General features: G+C 37.2%; 1 protein-coding gene across 1 annotated transcript in view; it reads right to left on the bottom strand.

Moving 5' to 3' along the window:
- Positions 1-5,638, bottom strand: part of LOC107742578 (diacylglycerol kinase zeta-like) — a 78,672-nt gene extending 73,034 nt beyond the window's left edge. Inside the window, exon 1 of the mRNA XM_016555617.1 lies at positions 5,544-5,638. The gene's annotated coding sequence lies outside the window, so the exon portion shown is untranslated. The remainder of the gene's footprint in view (positions 1-5,543) is intronic.
- Between the last annotated feature and the right edge of the window lie 99 nt (positions 5,639-5,737).

The following is a 5,737-nucleotide window of genomic DNA, read 5'->3' as shown; positions in this document are numbered from 1 at the left end:
TTTTTTATGAAAACAAATTGTTATTTTTATTTTAGGCCTATTAGGCTATACATTTTCCTTAAAGCATCCCATTTTGTCCCAGGGCTTGAAAACCTGTGCCCTATGCTAGTTAGGTCCTGCAGAAACTTGTGAACGATGCTCGTAGTTGTGGCATCATCGTTTGGTGACATCATTGAATGCTCCGGGAAAACGTAGTGTCGGTCACAGCGCCTTTTAATTGCTGTTTTGAATCCAGCAATTATTTATTTACAAATTATAAGCTCTGATTATGACAAGTGTGGTATAAAAGCTTTGTTTATTAGAGGAATATTTGGTTAGCTGGAAAATCTTACATCGCGACCATGCTTTTGGATGCCGTTTGAGCCCATATAGCCCACATTTATGCGGCTTTGTTCTTGGTCACGAATTTCCACAAATTCAATAATATTTAGGCATTGTTTCTTTACCTAAATCCTCACCGTCTACCCCTCTAATTTCGCAGGTTTATTTTATTGTCATTTACTTTTGATCACTGTTTTCGCATCTCTTACTGTGGTAAACATGCGGAAGGGAAATGAAAGATTTCATGGAAATGAATTAAGAATTTGTTCGATGTATTAATTTGTTCCCTCATTTTAGTTAAATCATGGGTTAAGGGGAGAGAGGGAGATTCATTTCAGCTTGAGTAAATATTTACATGAGCACAGAGGCAGTTTCTGGATATGACATGCCATTGTGTCACACATACACACACTCTCAGTCTCAGATCCAGAGTGGAACAGATTAACTGTGTTAATGTTGCTTTGTTTGTAAAGTGAAGCTTACACCTTTCGACACGAATGCATTAGATAACACAACACCTGTGCTAGTTAAACTGTACTATAATCTACCAGAGGAGAGGAGATGAGAGGAGGCCTTGGAGGTTGAAGGAGAGGTTAGAAACTGAAGTTGATTAATAGCTACACACACACATGCACATTTTAGGGGAAAAGCAAAATCAGATGAGACGCAAGCTAGCAGAGCCACATTGATGAGATTAACACCTACTTTTGGTTGCTGGTTTTAGCTGTCAGTGGTTTCATACAAACGCTCATCTGCAGCAGTTGCTTTCTGGTGCTGACTGCATTCTGCCTTGTTGTTGCAGGCCATTATACATGTGAAGCTCTGACCTTGCCTCTGTCTCAACATCACAGTTCAACTCTGTGAAGTGTGTGCAATAAAAATAACTCCATGTGTGTGCTTAAGGGCTGCTGTGACCCTTTTCTGAAATCCCTGAGTGATTTTCAGTGAAACTACATTCATTGAAAAACTCAATTCAGTGTGTTTTTGAGTGGATGATTCCGCGTGACCTCTTCTCTATTACCTCGGCACTAGCGATCACTGCAGGGCTCTTGCAGGTTACAACTGAATGTGAGCAAAGATGACCCGAGTCTACCCACACTTTATATTCTCTTACTAACAGCACATAGTGAGAGGTGGGGGAAGCTGTTTTCACTTTCATAGTATATATGTCCTAATCTTCCACCTCCATCCTGATTTATTTGGGCATTTCTGCAAATTGACTTTTCCATGGGTAATAGGATATTTTCAACATGAAGGAGATGTGGGGGTAAATATAAAGCTTTGAAGCTGGTTTCTGGTTTGGCATGTCTTCATGTCTTTTGCTGAAACGCAGGTTAGGTGAATAGCACAGATACCTATTAATGCAGCAGACAAAGCTTTCAGACAAATTTTTAGACATCATTTGTCATTATGCACCTACATCTCCACCAGTTCTGACAAAGCCTGGTAATTATACAGAAACTCAAAACAAGCCTGTTCATGAAACTTGCAAGTCTCTGCAACTGATTCTGGGGTGTGCGATACCACAATTTTTGATCATGGATGATTAAAATGTCTCCACGATCTAATTTTAAAGAAAATTCGTAGTATTGTGCTACATCGCACATTTTATCAGTTACAGTTCTGGAGTCTCCGTCTCAATATACTGTACAATGCAACATACATACACATCAAGTGTTAACTCACAGGACACTGCACTTCGCAATCACAAAAGCACATTATTTGCATGTGCTTTAAAGCCTTGCCAGTTAAACATTTCATTTGCGTGCTGTTCTTACATGTGCTGTTTCTGAGCTTGTACACCTGAAGTGTGCGCACACTAAAAAGCCTGTCAAACAGTGCCTGATTACTGGACTAAGTTATCTTTCGCGTCTGACTACGCTAATGCTGTCAAAAACACACGAGGTTTACATATAAACACAGTTGGTTATGTCTAAAGTGAAAGTAAAGAGTTGAGAGAAAAATGGATGCTTGCCTTTATACTAGATGCGTGCAGGTCTTAAAGTGACAGCAGACTAATAGTATTAAATATGCTACCGCTTATGGGATAGCTCACCCAAAAATTTTAATTCTGTTATTATTTACTCACTCTCATGTTGTCCCAAACAAACCTGTATTCATTTCTTCCTCGTGCTTAACACAAAAGATGATATTTTTAAGAATGTGGGTAACCAAACAGTTGCTTTGATAGTAGGAAAAAAAAGTCACTGGGGACCAGCAACTATTTGGTTTCCCACATTCTTCAAAATAACTTTTATGTTCAACAGAAGAAAGAAAGTCATTCAGGTTTAAAACAACATTAGAGTGAGCAAATGATCAAATTATTTTCATGTTTGGGTGAACTATCTCTTTAAATGTTAATAAAATAACTAAACACTAAGAGAAAAAATCACTAACTGCTCTTGACTAAAGAACTTTAATACAGTTGCTTTAATAAGGATCAGTGTATAATTTATACCGTGAAACGTACTGTTTTATTTTTATATTTGTTCATTCAATTTCTTGACTGCTACTGCTAAATACACATCCTGTAAGGAGGCACTGTCTGTTTGTTTATTTGTTTATTATGTGTATTTTTTTGTGTATCTTTGTTCTTATTTTTTAATAACAAAATAAAAACAAAAAACAAAAATAATGACAAACATTTTTTATCTTCGTCCACTTTGTCCTAAATGTCTCCTATTCTTTTTTATTTGTACGGCTTTGTTTTTAAAATAGAGAAATTAGTTTGGCTGTACTGCTCAACCTGCAAAATAGTAAAACCAACATGACAAAGAATCGTGATAAAATCACGAATCATGATTTCATGAAGTGTGATATATTTTTGCCATATCGCCCACTCCTATGCGTATGTCTGCATGGTGACTGAGAATCAAAATTAAGAGGTAGAATATTTGCTCCTTTTTTGCCCTCAATTAGCCCAATTTTGGATTGAAAGCATCTGATAAATGGATTAATCCATAACAAATATAGGTAAAACTAGGTAAAGTTTGATTAGTCAAAATCCAAATAAAATTACTAGAGATGTTCACACACACACACACACACACACACACAAAAAGACTAATGAACATTTCAAAAGTGTTTTGCTTTTAAGAATGTGCACATAAACATGTCAAGAAAATGTAATTAGTCATATATTACAGTTTCTGAGTTTATAAAACATATGAAATTTACTAATCCTGTACTTTGAGTAGCCGAGTATATGTGCTATGCGTGTTGCTGTCACATCATGTCTCAGTTTTTAACACTGTCTGAGCTTCTATTCCTCTCTCTCATTTCTTCCCATGCTGTAACTGTTCATTCATTCATTCAGTCTGCTCTCATCTTCTTCTTTAGTAGAACTTTCCACCAACTCTGTGTGCTCAGTTGTACTCAAAACTCCATTTAGAAGTGCCAAAAAAAAAACTTATCCATGGTAAAAATCGCAATTTAATCTTGATGAAAACACTTTGCTACGTGTCATTCCTATCAGTGGTCTTTTGCAATGACTATATTCGCAGTACTATAGCACAGCCTCTCATTCCATATTGCTTACATGTACAATATATCTGCATATTAGCCTTTAGATGCAGCTCATGCAATCAGAATGTACAGTCAAATTTATTCTCTTTTTTAAATAAATAAATATCTAGTCTGCAATGAGGAGTTTGTGCATATAAATATCTGAGTTATCTCTTTGTCAGCATGCTAGAAATGACAGTCTCTATGTCTCCCTCACACACACAGTCAGTGGCCTTTAAACACAGTAGTTTAATAATTTACTTGACTCTGTTAAAAGTAGGGCTGGGTATCGTTCAAAATTTTTCGATTTCGATTTCGATATCGATACCGATACCGATACCTTGACTTCGATACCGGTTCCTGAACGATACTTTTTTCGATACCAATTTTATGAAATCAATTTTAACAAGATTACATTATCTAAAAAAAAAACTTTGGTTTTATTTTTCAGCTTAGTGCTGCAGGCTTATTGGCTCACTGACGCTGATGAGATTAACCCCTTAGGTATCGAAATTTGATACCGAACGACAAGACGTTTTTCGATACTCGATGGTATCGAGGCAATTTGGTCGGTGCCTAAAAAGTATCGAACTCGATACCCAGCCCTAGTTAAAAGCCTTTCCTTTATTTTCAAACTGTGGTGTACCAAGGTGTCTTCTGTGTTATTTTAATGTTTTTGACCTAAAACATAGAGACTCTGATGTTAATGTGTCTGCATCCAAGCATTAACAGATCACCCTTTACAGCAGATTTAATTCACAAACAACTGACAACTTTGACCTAAATATGATTTTCAGTTACAATAATTAATACTAAAATTCGACATTAGTAACTTACTTTTAACAGCATCAGACGCGCGCGCGCTCACAAGATCTCCCGGTTCTTACTTGTGAATTCAGTTCACTGGATACTCGCACTAAACGGATCATTTGAATCAGTGAGTTGTCGACTCGAGAACAGCTGCAATCGGATCATTCCAATTCGTGAATGAATCGTTTGGTGCGATTTGCGAACCAATTTAACGGGTTCATTGAAAATAATCAGTTCGTTCATGAATCAGACATGGCTTCTGCGTCTCGGAGCACGTGATATATTATAATGAGTGACGATAAGTTTTATGAAATGTAGTGAAGTAAAAAGTACGATCTTATGCTTTGGAATGTAGTGAAGTAAAAGTAAAAGTTACTCAAAATAAAACTACTCCAGTAAAGTACAGATACTTGAAAAATGTACTTAAGTACAGTAACGAAGTAAAACTACTTTGTTACTGTCCACCACTGTTATTAACATACACAAACACAAGGGTACATGCATAAGTGCACTATTTTTAGAGTTTCACTCACAAGGCTAGGAAGAGTTCTGCTAACAACAGCAGCCTGCAATATCTTCTTTTCTCTCTGAAACAAATATAATACAGATTACGACACCTGGCTTTAAACAACTACAAACCACAGGACGATACAACACAATGCTGTTAAACTACAGCAGCAACAGCTGATGACAGAATCAGACAGCAATGAGATTAGAGTCACTGTAACTAAGCCACAGATGATTTGAGAATCACCAGACTCCCCTAATACCCCTCACGTCTCACTCACACACGTGCACCGTTAGCACAAATCACAGTCTAAAGGACACAGCACTGCACTCTACAACTCCAGATCAACTAAACCTCAAGATCAAGCTCTCAAAAGAGAAGAGTCATGTAAATGTACAACCTGATGGAGGAGTCAAAATCATCCAAACGTCTTCTCCTTTCCTCACCAGAAACTTTCAGAGAAAGCAAGAGAGAGGGGGGAAGAGAGTAAGAGGAGAATGGAGACAGAAAGAAGGTTGGGGATGGGGAAAGAGAGAGCATGCAGTATGTCCTAAGAGAGTGGGAGGGTCAAAAAGAGAGCTGGTGAGAGAGAGA

Source organism: Sinocyclocheilus rhinocerous, unplaced genomic scaffold (assembly GCF_001515625.1).
Source record: "Sinocyclocheilus rhinocerous isolate Xijiao unplaced genomic scaffold, SAMN03320098_v1.1 scaffold587, whole genome shotgun sequence".
NCBI lineage: Eukaryota > Metazoa > Chordata > Actinopteri > Cypriniformes > Cyprinidae > Sinocyclocheilus > Sinocyclocheilus rhinocerous.
This window is presented reverse-complemented; position numbering and strand designations above follow the sequence as displayed.